The 20245-nt window shown below is 45.3% G+C and overlaps 1 protein-coding gene across 1 annotated transcript in view; it reads left to right on the plus strand.

Annotated features, from left to right (window-relative positions):
• Positions 1-20245, plus strand: part of Arhgap35 (Rho GTPase activating protein 35) — an 81605-nt gene continuing 61360 nt past the window's right edge. The window contains exon 1 of the mRNA XM_048329750.1: positions 1-189. The gene's annotated coding sequence lies outside the window, so the exon portion shown is untranslated. The remainder of the gene's footprint in view (positions 190-20245) is intronic.

Below are 20245 nucleotides of genomic sequence, written 5' to 3' on the forward strand. Positions count from 1 at the left end.
GGTGGAGGAGGCGGAGGAGGAGGGAGCCCGCGAGGGAGGGTCCGCCCGGCCCCCCGCCGCCTCTGCCGCCGCCGCCGCCGCCGCCGCTGCCGCCGCCGCTGGACGAGGAGCAGGGGAACATGGCGCCGGGGCCGCCGTCGCCGAGGCCGGGATCCTGGAGGCCGGGGCCACGCTGAGGGCGCGCGGCTGGTGAGTGCGCGAGCTCGCCGGACCCAGGCGGCAAGGCCGGGCGCCGCCCCAATGCGGGGTCCAAGGGGGGAGGCGAGGACGACGGGGCCCCGAGCCCGCGAACAATGGAGGAACCGGAGGGGGAGGGGAGGGAGCGCCCCCCCCTTCCCAGCGCCCCGGGCCCGGCCGTCCCCGCCGATCGGCGCCGGGGTCCCCGGCCTGCGTGGCCCGTCTGCCCCGCGGACTTGCCCCTGTCCACCGCAGCCCGGCCGTCTCCACGCCTGTCTCCAATCCCGACGCCTTTGGATGTCGGTGTCCGTCTCAGGCCCTCCCCGATTTCAGCCACCCCAATTCCAATTCTACTCCCCGCCTTCCTTCTTCTCCTGGTAATAAGCTTCGCCCCTCCTGGGCTCCGCAGTGCTCCTCGGACCCACCTCCTCCCCTTTCTCCTCCTCCTGCTCCACGGTGGTCACCCGGCTGCACCTCCTTCATTCTGGCGCCCACTCTGGAGATGACCCTGCTCCCTCTCTCTTGAGGCTCGGTCGCAGCTCCCTTCTTTGACCTGTCTGCTATTATTTCCGTCCCGGAGCCTGTTGCACCCCCAGGAGCTGTCCCTTTTAGGACCTGCGTTCAACCTCCTTGGAGATCCATTCAGACCTCAGTTGAGTGCCAGTCTCTTGTTCCTGGGAATTTCCCTTGGACTTAATTCCGACTCTATTTGGGCCCAACTGCCCTGTGTGTTTCTGGCCCCGGCTTTGTGGCAAAACCTGCTGCACCCTGGGGGTGCTCCCTAGTTGGACTGGGATGCGTCGTGGTCGCCTTCTTCCCTTCTCAGCTCTGGCTCCCGTTTTGCCATTCGGGCCCATTCCTCGATTCCAGACCTTTCTGCCTTTCAGTTCTGCTATGTTTTCCTTGCTGGATCTTAGATCTACTGTTCGATGCCTCCGGGGCCTGCTGGCTTTCAGCCTCTGCCTACCGGGGTAGCATTCCCTCCCCCTGCTTGGACCCTGTAGCGCTGTCCTTTCTGCCATCGCTTACCTGACCTCTCTCCCCACCCAGTCTTCCTCAGTCTAGCTCTGCCCAGTGTCCTCTGAGCTGTCCTCTCCTCTGCATCTTCATTTTGGCCTTCCTCTGGGAGGCCCCATTCATTTGCCTCCTGTCCTTTCTGTCTAGAACCTGTCGCTGCCCCCTCTTTACTCCCAGCCTCTCCCCTTCAGGGTAGCTCTTCTCAAACTTGCCCCAAACTCACACTGTACCCCTTGTAACTGTACCTTAGCTCACCCCTTTCTCATTCTGCATTCGGTAGGCCTGCTCCGGGATAGTGCTAAAACTTGCCCTTCTCCTGGTTAGTTCTGCTCAGCCCCCTCCTGTGTGTTTAGTGTTCCCTCACTACCTCCTCCCCCAGCTGTCCAGTTGCCTACCTATGTTTTGACCCATTTTTAACTTTCCTATTGCTGCACCTCTTGAAGCGATCCTCTGTAGCACTAGTCATAGAACTGTGTTCCACCTCTGCCCCTCTCAGTTCTAAGTTCTCCATCTGACTTTGTTGCTCTGGTTTCCATTCAGTTTTGCCCTCCACTCTTTTGTGTGTATTTGTGCTCCTCCACTGCTGTCTCTTGCCCTTTTTTTTGAGTCCTCTTCCCCATAGTTCTGACATAAAGGTGTCTTTTTAATTCTTTCCTCCTCATTATCCCTCCCCTTCTTGGCACTACCTCAGTTCTCTGATGGATGCCCACTGCTTCCATTCCTCACCAGCATGTTTCCTTCCTCACCTTGTTTTCCTTCCCCCTCCATGTCCTGTCAGGTTCCTCTCCCATCAGACTTGCCTCTCCCAGCTCCCCTCTGGTGTCCCGCCCATTCCCATTGAGGGCTTCCCGGGTTCAGGCATGTCTGTGTCGGCTCCTGCTTCCCAGCCCACAGCCCCAGCTCTGGAAGAAAGGGGCTAGTCTGGGCCCTGGGTTCTCTAGGCGCCAATCCAGGCTGCAGATTCTCTCTGGATTTTGTCCCCAGGGGATCCAAGAGATCTGGTAAATAGATGGGGATTGGTTACTGCTCTCACTTGTACCAAGGTTGGTGGAGGGTGGAGGGTTGAGCTGGTTCAGGTATCCCTTTTTCCCTGTGCTGTATTTGCTCCCCCTTCAGGTCTCTGGGCCTTGCAGCTTTGTGTCCTTTGGAAAGGGGGCTGCAGCTGCCCACAGCTCTTTATCCTCATTCTCACCTCCCTCCCTTCTCAGTATTGCAGAGAGACTGTTGTATCCTCTCCCCTCTTCCTCCTTCAGCCCACCCCCTCTCTTGGGAGGACTTAGGAGTGGGCTTTTTGTTTTTTCTCCAGCTGACAAGTCATGTTCTTGTTTTACCTCTGGCTAGGGAAATGCCAGTTCTCAAGTTCTCCTGATCCCACGGGGTTATGGCCACGCTTGCTGTTTACTGCTTTGGGCCTACACCAGCAGTAGTCTTGCCTCCCCTAATGGCCTTTGGTTTGCACTGTGACCTTGGGGGAGGGGCTGGACAGGATGGGTTTATTTCTTTTTCACCTCTGCCCTCATGGCTCCAGCTTCCCTGTCTTTCAAATGGCCAGGGCTTGGGTTTAGAAAGCAATTTTAAGTTGTTTGTGGAGAGAGAGAGTGCCAAGTGTCAGCTGGATTTCTGCCCTCTGGTATTGCAGGCACTTGTAGTCACCAGAGCCCAGTGCCTGTGGGCAGACTCACTCTGGGTTCTTCTGCTTATTGATGTCCAAAGTGGGTGTGGGTGGGCCCTGACATTCCCCAGACATTTTGAAGCACAAGTTGTGGAGTTCTGGGGTGCCAGGAACCAAGTGATGTAGTGAGTTTGGTCTTGGTTGTGCACTGTCCCTTCACCACCTTTCCTGGGCTGTTTTCATCAATGGTCTTTGGATGGGGTGGGGTTTAGAGGTCAGAGGTAGAGATGATTTGTGCAGAAAAGCTATCCAACCAGCTTCCTTCTTTCACTTGTGAGAGGACCTTTAGCATGTTCTAGACTTATTTTATTTTTATTTCTTAAGTAAATCAAGAGCCTGATTTTCTTCCCCCTGTGGCCTAGGGCAGTTGCATATTAAGGCAGCTATCTAGCTATGAAGGAACATTTACTGTAAAGACTTTCTTAACAGAGCAATGATCAAATTGTTTATTTCAGCACTTATTTAGAAATAATTCTGTGTGAATACATTTGGAGTAAAAACATGGACTGTTGTCTACAGAATTGGGCCATTGACTCATTAGATGTTAGGGCATTTGTGTATGAGACAGTGAAGGCGACTGGGTAGAAGATCTGTGTGACTCTTCTTACTCTCCCCTCCCCCCTTTTTGTGTTGGCATTGGGGCTTGAACTCCACTGAGGTTCTAGATGCCACCTATGAGCCTTTATGCTCAAGGCTAGCATACTACCACTTGAGCCTCAACTCCACCTCTGGCTTTTTTTTTTTTTTTTGTAGTTAATTAAAGATCAGAGTCTCAAAAGACTTTCTTGCTGATGGAGGCTTGGAACCTCGATCTTTAGATCTCACTCAGCCTCCTGAGTAGCTAGGATTTCAGAGGTAACCTACTGGCATCTCAGGTACAAGTTTTCTTTTCTTTTTCTCTTTGTCTTTGGATCAAATCCAGAACCTTTTACAATGTAACCAAATGCTCTACCTTTGAGCCACTTCCCTAATCCTAGAATTTAAAAAAATTTCTGACAAGTAGAGTCTTATGATTTTTATGATCTATAGATGGCATGTGTTTTCATTGTCACAGACTTAAATACTTTTGTTTTTTTTTTACTGTGGTGAATCTTTGGCTTCATGTGAATTTATTTTAGAGTTTGTACTCCCTTTGTTGGTATAATTGTTTTTATTCTTAATGTGGAGGTAGCAACTAATTAAGAATAGAAACAACAGTGGATGTAGTGTTGCTTAAATTTGTGTTCCTCAGTTTTAATATCACTGACAGCATTAAAAGTTTCTGCATGCCTAAAGCCTAAGTTTACATAATTGGAAGAGGAGACAACAAGAACAAAGAGCTAGTTTTTCTTCCTAAGCTGGTAGCTGATGTTCCAAAGACAGAGACAGGCAGATTCTCTGATGGCAGTGAAGTTCCCATCCCAGCCCTGTGATGGAACTTAGTGCTACAGAAATGTAAGGTGGTAGCCTTGGCCTTCTGGAGCAGTTTGAGTGCCAGTTGGGGTGGGGTGTGGAGCAGGAGATGGTAGTATATGACACTTTTCAACTTACTAACATGTTTTCAAGGGCTAGACTTACAAACTGGCCTAATCAAAGCTTCTTTGCCTTTGCCCTTGCCTTCCTTCCTCTCTCCTTTCCTCTTCCCCTCCCCCTTTTCCTTCTCTACCTTCTCCTTCTCCTCCCCCCTTTCTTTTGCTCCCCCTACCCCTTACCTGAGCCAGCTGCTTGACATGGTAAAGTCAAACATCTAACAATAACAAATCTGAAGATGGGCCTTCCTCTTCATACCAGACAAATGGAAGAAGTTGGAAATGGTTGGATGCAGATCCCTGAGCCTGATGGTAACTTTTGGGGAGGGACAGTGTGGGAGGTGAGGCTTGCACACATGATTGAGCTACAGCCTCATGAGTGTGGTGGGTTAGTGTGTTTGATGAGGAAGCACTGGGGGTCCACACAGATGGAGGTGCAGAAGGTGGGAGGGGCTCTCTGCCTCTATCTAGTCTGCTCTGCTTTCTGCCTTTGGTTGGCTGTGTTCTCCTGAGATGTTTAGGCCTCTTACTGGCCTGCCTGTGATGTGTCATGACTATTGTCATTAGTTGCCTGATGATGTAAGCAGTGTGAATTGATATAGCCCTTGTGACTTTTGGCTGATCATCTAGTCCAGTTGTTTAATTTTTTTTCTGTATTTTGTATGTATAATAAGTGGAAAAAAAGAGATTATTTGCTTGGAAGAGGGAAGGTAACTAGTAGAAATGCCTCTTTTGGCTCCTTGGTTTCCCTGGAGTTTAGTTTGAAAATCATTGCCAATTCTGGACTCCTCATTAGCAAGCCAGGAAGTACAAGGCTTGCCTGGAGCTCTGTGGCAGGCTCCTGTGGAATGGAAGAGCACTGGGCATGGGGCAGGGGCCTGCCTTCTGTCTAGCCCTTGTCCTAATTAGTTAGGACAAATTACTTCTTCTCTCTGGGTTTCATGTTGCTAGCCTGCAGTCTAGTGTGCTGTCCAGCCCTGATGGCAGGTTCTTTTTGTCCTAGGTCACACGCCATGTCCTTGTCAAGTCTTGTCAAACAGAATTTTGATAGGGCTCTTTCTAGGGGGTAGGGGGGACACAGGAAAGTAAATCAGATTACCTTTGAGATATGTGTGTGTGTGTGTGTGTATGTGTGTGTGTGTGTATTTGTCTCTTATTTTGGTACTGGGGCTCGAACCCAGGACGTTGCACTTGCGAGCGCTTTGCCACTGAGCTACATCCCAGCCCTATATTTTTAATATAAAATAAACATTGTCTCTTAGCCATTCACATGGAAATTGGCTTACAATTTGGTGGGATGGGCTTTCCCAGTTGTGTTAGCTACATAACTAAAATTACACACCTTAAAAACTATATGGAAATTTTTCAAGCTGAGTCATTGTTGACCAAGGCTCTCAAATTGCAATAGTCTGAATGGTACTTGAGTTGGTGGTATTAAGAAATGTAAACAAATCATTGGTGTTCATCTTCCCGTAAGTTTATTTCTGTTTAACTTTTGATATAACATTTTTGGAGGCTAACTTGGCATCTGTCAATTATATTTTTCTTTATTTGCTTCTCTGATATTGAGAAAGCTATTCAGTTGCTATAGTAGCAGAAAATCAGTTACTTTGAGCCATGAAGCATCATCACATAAAGTAATGATTATTTGTGCTGAAAATAGCCAGACGTCGTGTGTGCTTTGTCTTCCCTGTGGGAAGGTGCATGGCATGTTGTGGAGTGTGCAGCAGCTGCCCTGCACTGACCTGCAGGATTCTTCCATAGGCCTTCATACTTCCTTTCTCCTTGGGGCTCTGCTGTCCTACTTGAGCGATATCTTTCTCTGGTCACTGTAAGTTGGTCATTGGATTTGAGCACTTGAGAGGCAGCTTCTCACAGTATAAAAAAATGGAGAAGCTCCCGTCCCAGTTGACTCCTACTCTGCTTTCTTTTATAGCTAGCAGCCCTTGATTATCTTGTCTCTGGATCAGAGACTCCTGAGGATGAGGATCCTGATGGGGAATGACTTGATAGCATGTATGTTGGCCCTACTGCACAACTAGCAACTCTGATGGCCATTCTCAGGTTCTAGATGTTTGGAGGGCAGCTCTCCTGACTGGCATGGAGTTCCATTCCTTCTGCATCGCTAGCGTCTTGGCTAGTCTGAGAAGCTTAATGAGTGGTAGGATAGTGTTAGGAACCTATGTGTGTCTATGGTATCCAGTAAGTTATGGTTCATCCTTTTAAGGAATTTGTGGTTAGTTGTGGACAGTTATGTATTAGAGTGTGAAGGAATGAAGTGTGGGGTAGACTATTCTGATTGATGGCTGGACCCTTAAGAGGCAGTTCCATATTAACAGTCTTAATGATGTCATCTTTAGGCTCTACCTTGTAGGCTCTACAACATGGTATTTTGAAAAAACCTACAGTCATGCTGTGCATCAGAGGCTCATATCTGTAATCTTAGCTACCCAGGTGGTTGAGATGTGAGGACGTTTGTTTCAAAGTCAGCCTGGGCAGGAAAGTCCATGAGACTCCTTTCTCCAATAAACTACCAAAAAAAAAAAAAAAAAAAAGCTGAAAGTGGAGCTGTGGCTCAAATGGTAGAGCTCTAGCTTTGAGCAGAACGAGGCTCAGGGATAGTGCCATAGTTCAAGCTCTGGGACTGGCACCCCCCCAAAAACAACAACAACAACAACAACAAACTATGGTCATAAGTTTTGGCTTATCTTTCTAGCCAGCATGTTAGAAAAGTTGGACATTTTTTTCCCGCTGTTGGTTCAAATCTAGATGTAACAAGACTGTGTAAACGTAAAGTAGAGCCAGGTACCAGTGGCTCATGCCTGTAATCCTAGCTATTCAGGAGGCTCAGAATTGAGGATCATGGTTCAAAGCCAGCCCAGTAGGAAAGTCTATGAGACTTTTTTTTTTTTTGTCGGTTGTGGGGTTTGAACTCTGGGCCTGGGCATTGTCCCTGAGCTCTTCAGCTCAAGGCTAGTGCTCTCCCACTTGAGCCACAGTGTCACTTCCAGTTTTCTGGTGGTTAGTTGGAGATACAATATGTCTTATGGACTTTCCTGCCAAGTTTGGCTTTGAACCACAATCCTCAGATCTCAGCCTCCTGAGTAGCTAGGATTACAGGCATGAGCCACAGACCTACCCCCCCCCCCCCAAAAAAAGTAGACTTAACTGAATTAGAATGTTTGGTTATGTAATGACTCCTTACACCTGTATTTTCTTTGGCAAGTAGAAAAGTATTTGGTTAGCTCCTAATTGAGAATGCTTTTGGTGCTGCAGATGGAACTTGGGGTTGAACCCAGGACCTCACACATGCTAAGTAATATCACTACTAGAAGTAAATAAAAATTAAAACAAAATCATTAAAATTAAAAATTACATAGAACACTTAGCTTCTTAAATTATTTGTGTGGTACTCAGTATAATTAGTAGCTTTTTAAGTTGCAGTGTAAATGTTGGGGTGAAAAATCTGTTGACCAGCTACAATTAATAGTGTCCTGAAGGTTAAAAAAATTTTAAAGTTGCATGTACAGTTGTGTCAGTTCTTTTTCCCATCTCTGTTTAAAAGAAAGGTCAAGATTATGGCTTCTCTTGCAGCCTGTGCTACTTAAGAATGAGACAAAGGGAAGCTGGGAATGTGGCTTAGCGGTAGAGTGCTTGTCTAGCATGCATGAAGTCCTAGGTTTAATTCCTCAGCACCACATAAACAGAAAAAGCCAGAAGTGGTGCTGTGGCTCAGAGGTAGAAGGTTAGCCTTGAGCAAAAAGAAGCCAGGGACAGTGCTCAAGTCCTGAGTCCAAGCCCCAGGACTGGAAAGAAAAAAAGAATACAAAAGAATGAGACAAAGGAGAATTACCTTTAATTGCCACCGGTAATTAAAAAGAGTTCTTTGTTCAGTAACAAATTGATTGTGTACAAATGAAAGTCAGTACTGCATTAATTCAAGATTATTAGATTCTTGAAATCTGCATCTTCAGCTAGAATCGCTTTCATCTCACTGGGAATAGTGTGCCAAAATGCCTGGTGATATAAAGTACCTCTAGATCTTAATTTATCAAAAGTGCCTACAAAGTTTGTGAGGAAATTGGTGAGTACTGGCCTTTGTGATCATTTTTCTTTTTTTCTTTCTTTTTTTGTTGTTGGTTATGGTGCTTGAACTCAGGGCCTAGGCGATGTCCTTGAGCTTCTACACTCAAAGCTAGTACTACCACTTTGAATTACTGTGCCACTTGTGGTTTTCTGGTAATTAATTGGAGATAAAAGTCTCATGGACTTTCCTGCCTGGGCTGGCTTTGAACCATGATCCTCAGATCTCAGCCTCCTGAGTAGCTAGGATTACAGGTGTGAGCTACTAGCATCCAGTGTTGTGGTTCTTTTTGTTTTGTTTTTTTGACAGGGTCACACAACGTAAACTGCAATTCTAGATCATCCTGCCTCAGCCTTTTGCGGGTTGGGATTACAGGTGTTCTCTACCACTTCTGACGCTCTGTTTAAAGTAATCTGCATGAATCAAGAAGTAGAAATGTAAACGAAGTTTGTATCTAAAAATGTTAACTATGGGGATGTTTATACATTTAAGAAAGGAAAAAAATAAAGAAACCATCTGAACATTTTAACCTTAGGGGAATAGCTTTTATGGAAAAGCATGGAATCATTAAAAAAGTATGTTTTTGGAAAGTTCTTGACATGGGAAAGTACACACAAAATAAAGTTAAATATGTGAAAAAGAAATATAGAACTGTAAACAGCATGTTTGAGTTATTTTATATATATATGGAAAGTCATATATGTAGAAAAAAGTAGAACTGCTGGGTGCTGGTGGCTCACACCTGTAATCCTAACTACTTGGGAGGCTGAGATCTGAGGATGGCAGTTCGAAGCCAGCTGGGACAGGGAAGTCTATGAGACTTTTATTTCCAATTACCCAGCAGAAAACTGGAATAGCACTGTGGCTCAAAGTGGTAGGGCAAAAAAGCTCAGGAAGAGTGCCTAGGCCCTGAGTCCAAGCCTCACAGCTGACAAAAAAAAAAAGTTGAAGAACCATGGTGGAGTGCTTATAGTAGTCATCTCTGATGGAGGGTTTGGGATGAACTACTATATATATTTTTTTTCTGAGTTTCTACAATTTTTATTTTTTGTTTTGCTTGTGTTGTTTTTTGCCAGTCCTGGGGTTTGAACTCAGGGCCTGGGCACGTCCCTGGGCTTCTTTTGCGCAAGGCTAGCCCTCTACCACTTGAACTACACTGCCACTTCCTGCTTTTTCTGTTTTTGTGGTGCTGAGGAATTGGGTTTAGGTCTTCATGCATGCTAGGCAAGCACTCTACCACTAACCTACATTCCCAGCTCTGAGTTTCTACTATTATTTTTTTTTAATTTAGCATATATTAGTTGTTACAAATAACCACTCTCACAAATGCATACAATGTATCCTGATCTGCCTCACCCCCTCTTAGCACTCTTACCCTACTTCACTGCCTTTTATTTTTATTTTATTTATTTATTTTTTTGGCCAGTCCTGGGGCTTGGACTCAGGGCCTGAGCACTGTCCCTGGCTTCTTTTTGCTCAAGGCTAGCACTCTGCCACTTGAGCCACAGCGCCACTTTGGGCCGTTTTCTGTGTATGTGGTGCTGGGGAATCGAACCCAGGGCCTCATGTATACCAGGCAAGCTCTCTTGCCACTAGGCCATATCCCCAGCCCCTTCACTGTCTTTTAAAACAAGAGTAGGTGGACCATGCTTGTAATCTTAGCTACTAAGGTGGTTGAGACATGGGAATTGAGGCTTGACATCAGCCTGGCAAAAAAGTCTATGAGACTCCCAATTAGCCAGCTAAATACTGGTCTTGAGATGTGGTTCAAGTGGTAAAACACCAGAAGGGAAAAAGTCTAGCAAGAGCATGCATGAGGTCCTGAGTTCAAGCCCTAGTACCAGCACAAAACAAAACCAACCAATTTCAACAGGTTTTCTTTTTTTTTTTTTTGGCCAGTCCTGGGCCTTGGACTCAGGGCCTGAGCACTGTCCCTGGCTTCTTTTTTGCTCAAGGCTAGCACTCTACCACTTGAGCCACAGTGCCACTTCTGGCCATTTTCTCACTGTCCCTGGCTTTTTTGCTCAAGGCTAGCACTCTACCACTTGAGCCACAGCGCCACTTCTGGCCATTTTCTGTATATGTGGTGCTGGGGAATCGAACCCAGGGCCTCATGTATATGAGGCAGGCACTCTTGCCACTAGGCCATATCCCCAGCCCCTTCAACAGGTTTTCTTGTGCTATTTTCTTTTTTAAATTTTTTTTAACAAAATCCTTTAATTTTATTTATTTATTTATTTATCTATCTATCTATCTATTTATTTATTTTGCCAGTTCTGGGGCTTGGACTCAGGGCCTGAGCACTGTCCCTGGCTTCTTTTTGCTCAAGGCTAGCACTCTACCACTTGAGCCACAATGACACTTCTGGCTGTTTTCTATATCTGTGGTGCTGGGGAATTGAACCCAGGGCTTCATGTATATGAGGCAAGCACTCTTGCCATTAGGCCATATCCCCAGCCCTCTTGTGCTATTTTCATACCTGCTAACAAACTACTTCAAATCTAGTTTTCCTCATTCACCCTTTTTGGTAGCCCTCATCCTCCTGCTAATACTGCTCTCTAAAAAGGGGGATTGGGGGCTGGGAATGTGGCCTAGTGGTAGAGTGCTTGCCTAGCATACCTGAAGCCCTGGGTTTGATTCCCCAGCATCACATATACAGAAAAAGCCGAAGTGGCACTGTGGCTCAAGTGGTAGAGTGCTAGCCTTGGCAAAAGAAGCCAGGGACAGTGCTCAGGCCCTGAGTCCAAGCCCCAGCACTGGCAAAAAAAGGGGGGAGGGGATTGGTAGAGTAGCTGAATTGACAGAGTCTCTACTTACCTATGAGGCACAGAGATTATCCCCAATACCCGCAGAAGATAAAATAAGTTCATTGTTTTCAGTTTGGCTATTTTATGTTTGTTAATTGAGATGAGAAGTGAGAAAGTAGAAATGGTGAGATTTATCAGACTCTAGTCCCTTTAGGGCAGTCATTCTTAGAGAATAATCCAATTAAGTATTAACACTATTAACAATAATAATCACTTGCTGCTTTTTCACCAGAAGATTACAGAGTACTATCTTCTTTCTTGGAATATAACCCTCTGAGGTGGGTGATGTTTTCAGTTTCTGGATGGAAACTTGAGGCACTGGATGGGGACTGCCTAAGGTCACATGGCAAACAGGTACCTGAGGTAGACTGGCCCAATCTCTCTGTTTTTGAGCCCCATGGAGATGCTGAGTAGTAGTAGTCTTGCATGGATGGCAGTCAGAGCCCAGCTCTGCTCAGCCAGGCCCCAAGACTCCATGTGTGCTTGTCTAAGGGGCAGAGCCATCGGTTAAAGTCAAGAGCACCCCAATTTGTTAGGTCTTCTTTTTTATGGGCCATAATCTAGGTAAGATTTAAGTGATTTACTTAATGCCTGTTTAATTAGTTTTTCTCCAATAATTTAAATAGCCTAAGAGCTACTAAGAGAAGCAGTAATAAATTAGCTCCATATAGCTTCAGAGAACGGAGGGACACATTATTTTTTTTTCCTACCATCCAACTACTATTGGTTGTCTGAGCATGGCTTACCTCTCTTAACATGATTTGTTCTAGTTCCATCCATTTCCCAGCAAATTACATTATTTTATTATTTCTAATAGCTGGGTAAAATTCCATTGTGTATAGGTACTACATGTTTTGGATCCACTCATCCACTCATCCATTTGGGGGCATCTGTGTTGTTTCCATTTCTTGGCTATTGTGAGTAATGCGACAGTGAACATGGATGTACAGGTGTCCTTACATCCTGGCTCACGATGTTCAGGATAGATGTCCAGGAGTGGTGTGGCTGGGTTGTAGGGAAGGTCTATGTTCAGGTTTTTTGGGTTTTTTTTTTTTTAGCTGTCCTGGGCCTTGGACTCAGGGTCTGAGCACTGTCCCTGGCTTCTTTTTGCTCAAGGCTAGCACTCTGCCACTCGAGCCACAGTGCCACTTCTGGCCTTTTCCTGTATATGTGGTGCTGGGGAATCAAACCCTGGGCTTCAGGTATGCTAGGCAAGCACTCTACCACTAGGCCACATTCCCAGTCCTTAGCTTTGCAGAAATTTTTATTTTGATGATTGCTTCTTTTTTCTCAGCTTTTTTCTTTTCTTCTCCTGGAAAATAGATCAGAAAGTAAGTTGCATAGTGAATGGGTTTACATTTAGGCATCAGATGAAGTTACAAAGTATTCTGGTTGGCCTAATTGGGTATGCACTAAGTAAATATATCTCAGTACTTGGAAGGCTGAGGACTGGGCTTCTAGGCCTGCCTGGGCTATATACCATGAAACCCTGTTTTACTATATCACCAAGCCAACCACCAGCCAACTACAACAACAAGCTCTGTTGTCCTGTTACCACCCCCACCCCCCAGGGTTCTGAGCAAGAAACCTGGAGATGGTGAGGTTATTTTGATCCCTAGGTTCTGGGTGATGAACCTAGGTTCTAGGTTCTTTCAGGTAATGTGGAAGCTGCTGTCATTTTGCTACTTAGAACTTCCTGAACTCAGACAAGTTATTATTTATTTATTTATCTATTTATTTTTACTATATCAGCCAGCTATGAATTTCACTAAACACTGCATCCCCTAGGTTTTGGTAAGTTTGGTTTTCAATTTCATTCATCTCCAAGTATGTTCTAATTAGACAAGTTATTTTTATTGTTGTTGTTTTTTTTTTTTTTTTTTTTTTTTTTGGCCAGTCTTGGGGCTTGGACTCAGGGCCTGAGCACTGTCCCTGGCTTCTTTTTGCTCAAGGCTAGCACTCTGCCACTTGAGCCACAGCACCACTTCTGGCCATTTTCTGTATATGTGGTGCTGGGGAATTGAACCCAGGGCCTCATGTATACGAAGCAAGCACTCTTGCCACTAGGCCATATCCCCAGCCCGACAAGTTATTTTTAGACTGAGCTCTTGTCCCTAAAATGGCTAAGACCTATTCTGACTGCCCAAAGTCATTTATATTTTGAAAACTAAATGCCAAGAATGCACATGAAAACTCTGCAAAAGATGGAAAAGCCTTAGGTTAGTTGGGAGAATGAAAGAAATACTTGGTTGGCCATGTTGGGGTTGGAGTTAGCAATAAGTTAGATTGGACACTGACAGCATGGTAAAATTTTGGACAGCTATTGGCTTCTTATCTCTTCCTCTTTGCACTGCTTGTAACCTGCCCCCAGGCAGCTACTAGCACACATGTTTGGGGTCTTATCAGTGAGCTGATCACACTTGTAGATATTAACTCAAAGTCTTTAGTCCCAGAGCTGTTGTTGAGGTTTGTTTGGCATTTTGGCCTCAGGATAGGCCTGTAGCCCTTGTCAGCTAGACACTGCCTGAGTCCCAGCCCCTCCCCCTCCCAGCTCCCAGCTTGGCACCTTCAGGCAAGGCCTCAGGCGCCTTTTCCACCGTTTCCTTGGGGCCACTGTGCAAGTGAAACTTGAAAGGGATTGAAGGAAGCTTAAAATAATGCACAGGGGCTGGTCAGGGCTCCTTGTCACTGTTGTGGATCTGTGGGCTCCCTATTCCACCTGTACACCTCTGAGACCTTGTTACCCTGGTTTCCTCACCTTGTCCCACTACCACTTTGCTTGTGCCCTGGTATAATTGCTTGTTTTGTGTAGTGATCTGTTGGTATGGTTGTTTTTTTTTTTTTTTTGCCAGGCCTGGGCTTGGACTCAAGGCCTGAGCACTGTCCCTGGCTTCTTTTTGCTCAAGGCTAGTACTCTGCCACTTGAGCCACAGCGCCACTTCTGGCCATTTTCTATATATGTGGTGCTGGGGAATTGAACCCAGGGCTTCATGTATAGGAGGGAAGCACTCTTGCCACTAGGCCATATTCCCAGCCCTGTTGGTATGGTTTGGTAACAGTGGTTATGATCCCTCCCCCAGGACTGTTCCCTCATCCCTGATCACTGACACCCTGTCCTCTTCTGAGAGACATCAGTATTTTCTCAGACATGTTTAGTGTCCACACAAACAATACACAAGAGTGTGTTTGGTGTCCCCTCTTTTTTTTTTTAGCCAGTCATGGGGCTTGGACTCAGGGCCTGACCACTGTCCCTGGCTTCTCTTTGTTCAAGGCTAGCACTCTACCACTTGAGCCACAGTGCCACTTTTTCTGTTTATGTGGTGCTGAGGAATTGAACCCAGGGCTTCATGCATGCAAGGCAAGCACTCTACCACCAAGCCATATTCCCGGTCGCTCCTCTCATTTACTGTCATTGCAGGCTGCATCTTTTTGTTTACTATTTTGGGAGGTTGTTCTATTCCATGTTACACAGAGGGAACATCCTCATTATTTTTTATAGCTCTTGCCATCCCATCAGATGGATGTGTGGGCCTTGATTCAGCCAGTCTCTGTCATAGGTGTGCATCTGAGCTGTTCCACTTAGCACTGTGGGAAGGTCTGAGTATAGCATTTTGCATTTGGACAACTGCTCTCTCAGGAAAACTCCCAGGAGTGGAGTCCTTGGCTGTTTCTTGAGCTACAGATTGGTTCTGTTCTTTTCCTTTTCTTTCTTTTGTTGGTTGTGGGGCTTGAATTCAGGGCCTTTGTGCTGTCCCTGAGCTTTTCTGCTCAAGGCTATCACCCTACCACATTGAGCCACAGCTCCACTTTCAGTTTTCTGGTGGTTAATTAGAGATAATAATCTCATAGACTTTCTTGCCTGGGCTGACTTCAAACCATGATCCTCAGATCTAAGCCTCCTGAGTATCTAGGATTATAGGCATGAGCTACTAGCACCAGGCAAGATTCTTTTTGCTTTTCATGATGCCCAGTAGAGTGCCTGGTTTGTCATGGGCACCTGACAAAGGTCTGAATGAAGGACAGCAGTTTAGCTGCAGGGATAGTTTAAAAATGGAGCCTGGGGTTTCTTTGGGTGTGCAGTTAAATCCTACTTCCTGCTGCCCCTTGGGGCTATAGGCATACTGAGCCCAGAGGACATGATTGGCACATGTCTGCTTGGGATGGATTCCTGTTCAGAACCCACTCCTGATATGGCAGCACATTATTCTTCTGCCCTGTGAGCTAGCAAAGTCCTTTACCTTCCAGGTGTTTACTTGTTTTGTTAGTATGGGGTTAGTGGTCCATGATTTCCATACTGACTTTGATTATTGGGAAATGTTCCTCCTAGTAAAAGGCATTTATTTGGACACCAGGCAATCTTTGCTTTGTTGTTTTGATCCCAAGTTTAGTTTACCTGCTAAAGATTTCCAGAACCTGACCGTTAATTCCAGATCCATTTTCCCCTTCTCTTGTTTTGTGAGGTCCTCTTTTGGTTTATAGTGCAATCGTTTCCATTTCAGATCATTTTCATCTCAGCTTATATTAGCAAAGTACAATCTTACTTGTTTTTTTCTTTTGTAATACTGGCCTTGTGCTTGCTTGGTTTCTTTGGTTTGCCTGATTGGCTGGCACTCTTCCACTTGAGCCACACTCCAGCCCTACCTATTCATTTTTCTCCTTGAAGTATTCATTGCCTCCTTGAAGTGTTCTGCCTTTGGGGTTTGGGGAAGAGCCCTGGAAATTGTGAGACCACTGTGTGTTGTCAGTTAGCCTGGAATGTACACTCTAATGTCACCCAGGCTTTGTTGACACCAGCCCTGCCTGGTAGAATTTTGTTCACTAGCCACATGGCATACTAGAAATGTAGTTAGTAAGATGGAGAAACTAAACTTTTGATTTAATAAAATGGTCCAAGTATTAGAGAGTGTAGTGTAAGTTTACAAAAGAGAGACCCTTCCACTTTAACTTTCTCTTTCTTCTCTTCCCATCCTCCCTTTCTCCCCCTCTCTCCCACCCTGTGGATAGAATGTTTGACAAATAGCTTCTTCTTCTTCTTTTTTTTTTTTTTATTTTTTGTTTTTGTTGCCAGTCCTGGGATGTGGACTCAGGGCCTGAGTACTGTCCCTAGCTTCTTTTTGCTCAAGGCTAGCACTCTACCTCTTGAGCCACAGTGCCACTTCCTGCTTTTTCTATATATGTGGTGCTGAGGAATCAAACCCAGGGCTTCATGTATATGAGGCGGGAACTTTACCACTAAGCCATATTCCCAGCCCCCGGCAAATAGCTTCTAATATAGAAAAAGTTTAAATATTCCTTAAGTGGGCTGGGAATGTGGCTTAGTGGCAGAATGCTTGCGTAGCATACACGAAGCCATGGGTTCGATTCCTCAATACCACATAAATAGAAAAAGCCGGAAGTGGTGCTATGGCTCAAGTGGCAGAGTGCTAGCCTTGAGCAAAAAAGAAGCCAGGGACAGTGCTCAGGCCCTGAGTCCAAGCCCCAGGCCAATAAACAAACAAACAAACATTCCTTAAGTAATGCCTCCCAGTGATAGCTATTGTTAACTGGTAAGGTTTTTTGTTTTTTTGTTTTTTTTTTTTTTGCCAGTCCTGGGCCTTAGACTCCAGGCCTGAGCACTATCCCTGGCCTCTTTTTGCTCAAGGCTAGCACTCTACCACTTGAGCCACAGCGCCACTTCTGGCCATTTTCTATATATGTGGTGCTAGGGAATCGAACCCAGGGCTTTATGTATACAAGGCAAGCACTCTTGCCACTAGGCCACATTCCCAGCCCAACTGATGTGGTTTAACGGTTGTGTATATGTGTGTGGCTTTTTTGTCTTTGTTTTAAGACAGGGTGTCTATGTAGCCTGGACTGGCAGTAAATTCTCCATTATCCCTGCTTACTAGGATTAATATAGTATGCTATCATGTCTAGCAGTTATGTTTAAAAATTTGTAGAAAAAAATTACCATTTGGCCAAGTGCCAATGGCTCACACCTGTAATCCTAGCTACTCAGGAAGCTGAGATCTGTGGATCGCAGTTCCAAGCCAGCGCAGGTAGGAAAGTCTCCAGAAAATGGGAAGTAGAGCTGTAACTCAGAGTGGTAAAGCACTAGCCTTGAGCGGAAAAAGCTCAAGGACAGTGCCCCTGCCAAAGTACTAGCCTGGAGTGGAAAAAGCTCAGGGACAGTGCCCAGGCCCTGAGTTCAGTCCCACAACTGACGAAAAACAACAAAGAAAAAAATTATAATTTGTATCAGCAATGTAGTAATATATGCATAGGATTAATTCCTTCTCATTTTTTCCTTTCCATGTAGTGCTGGGGATTGAACCAAGGGGGCTCACATAGCAAGTTTACTGCTGTGCTGTACTCTCAACCCCAGGATTCATCCTTGATTCTAGGAAATGACTATTATTCAAGGTTGCATAGGTGTGGGAGTTTTGGAGGTGGAGGCTTAGTCTGCAGGTCATGTATATAAAGCCCATGTGTGACTAATGCTGGAAAAGTCCCTATATAAAGATTATTGTGATGTGATAGAATTCTGTCCTAATAGTAAGAGACTTTCATGAAGATCTAGGGGAAAGATGAGTCACCCTTCTCACTCCTGAAGCCCAGGTGGCTTATACCATTCTGTTTTGAGGATTGGTTGAGGGGGTCTTCACTCTTCCAGGTGACTAGTGTGGAGATTGAACAGGATTTTGCTCCTAGCAGAACCGAAGAAACAGAAATAGGTCTGCTTGTATTTCTTTCTCCTTCCATAGTGGAAGCAGCATGCTAGGCCAAGTTTGCTTTGTGTTGTTATGTGATATGTTTCTGCTACACTCCCTGGAGTCCCTCCTAGTTTTCTTCACAATATTGTGCACTGGAAGGATGCATCCATCTTCCGAGGGAATGGGGAAGTTGGGGAGGACTTATGACCAAATGATAACATTGGTGTTCAGGAGGTAAGAGGGAATTTCAGAAACTCTCTGATTTAAGTGGAATGGGATGTAGGATCTTGTTGGATACCTGAATACCAAACAGAATTCATGGAAAAATCTGATCAGATCTAAAATATCTAGTTTAGGGGGCTGGGGATATGGCCTAGCGGCAAGAGAGCTTGTCTCTTATACATGAGGCCCTGGGTTCGATTCCCCAGTACCACATATACAGAAAACGGCCAGAAGTGGCGCTGTGGCTCAAGTGGCAGAGTGCTAGCCTTGAGCAAAAAGAAGCCAGGGACAGTGCTCAGGCCCTGAGTCCAAGGCCCAGGACTGGCCAAAAAATAAAAAAAATCTAGTTTAACTTTTCCTTTAGTGCTGGGGATGGAATACAGCTAGACAAGTGCTCTACCATTGAGCTACATCTCTAGCCTTTCTAGTAGTTTGGTTTTTGGTGTTTTTGTTTTTTTTTTTGTCCTGAAGTTCTAGTTTTTTTGTTTTTTTTGTTTTGCCTGTGCTGGGGCTTGAACTCAGGGCCTAGACTCTGTCCCTGAGCCTGTCTGCACTCAAGGCTAGCACTCTACCACTTGAGCCACAGCGCCACTTCTGGCTTTTTCTGTTCATGTGATACTGAGGAATCGAACCAGGGGCTTCATGCAGGCTAGGCAAGCACTCTACCACTAGGCCACATTCCCAACTCAGCTTCCCTGACCTAACAGACATGACTGAAACCCAGAAACATGGGAGGACTAAGTCCTTTACTTCTTGAGATCTGACATGGAGATTATCTTTTTTTCAGGAATCCTTCCTTAACCCACAGTAGTGAGCCCTGTGTCTGAGCTTATCCAAGTTTACCCTGTGGGTCCTACTGTCCTGACTTCTTCCTTCATTTGCTTCTTGGACAGGGTCTTAATCATTGTAGGTCTGAGAACTTGAGCCAGGAATGTAGGAAGTGATGGCCATGTAAAGCTTGGGGAGGGGAGGTACCTTCCGTAGCCAGGAGCAGGACTTGGTCCCACCCTCTCTGGCCCAGTGGCCCTTGTGCTCAGGTAGTAGTAGCTGTGGTTTGCTGTGTACTAGTATACAAGCCATAGGGGGCCTGTAGAAAGCACGTTTTGTGCAGGCTTCTTCTTGTATTTCAAGCTGCCAGGGGTCTAATTTAGGAAAACATTTTGATTTTAAAAACCTGTTTGCATTATATAGCATTATCTTTTTTGTACTACTTGAATTCACGGCTCTCATTTTACTATAAAAGATAATATGTAGGTTCTTTTAAACATGTTATTTAGAAAACCAGTCAGTAATTACTAATTATCTAAAATATGTACATCCCTATGTGGAGCACTGTCAGATGAAGCTCCTGCTTTTCAGTTTCTTAGGTTTAGTTAGAGAAGAATGTGTGTCTTCACCCCGCAGTGTTACTGTCACTTGACAGGGATCAGGTAGCAAGAGGAGGGGCTGTTGCAGCGAGTGATGGGTGCCTCATTGTGAATACTGTTTCTGTCTTTAAGTTCCGAACCTTAACATTGATGTGGCCTCTAAAATAATGAAATGGCTGGCAAGTTAGGATTACCTCTAGTCAGACATGATTAAAAATGCAGATACTAGAGCTGAGGCCTGGCTCATTCCCTAGTACCACAAAAAAAAGGAAAAAAACACTTTTAAACAAAGGTTATAAGGTCTGTTGGTGTAAAGGGTGTCTCTGATGCTCTCCAATTGTGTAAAATTTTGGTTCTGTTTATTTTCTGCGGGGAGAGGAGCTGTAGCTTTCATCAAATTCTCAAAGGAATCCATGACCCAAAAAGCTTAGAACCACTGGTTTAGAGTAACACTGAACGCCCTGGTCTCATTTTCTCTCCCTTTTACTGTACTGATTTAGGCTGGACCCTTTTTGTTTTTCCTGAGTCTTATTTGGAGGTGCTTAAAGCAGAGAGCTCTGCCCTTGAGCATCCGAGGGAATGAGTGTAAGTCATTCTTTTTGGCAGCTTGCTCTTCTGTTCTAAATCTTTGTCCCCTCTCATTGTTTATTAAACATTTCTTTGTATTTGCAATAGTTATTACTGCTCTTGGAGCTCCAA

Source organism: Perognathus longimembris, chromosome 20, assembly GCF_023159225.1.
Source record: "Perognathus longimembris pacificus isolate PPM17 chromosome 20, ASM2315922v1, whole genome shotgun sequence".
Classification (NCBI taxonomy): Eukaryota; Metazoa; Chordata; class Mammalia; order Rodentia; family Heteromyidae; genus Perognathus; species Perognathus longimembris.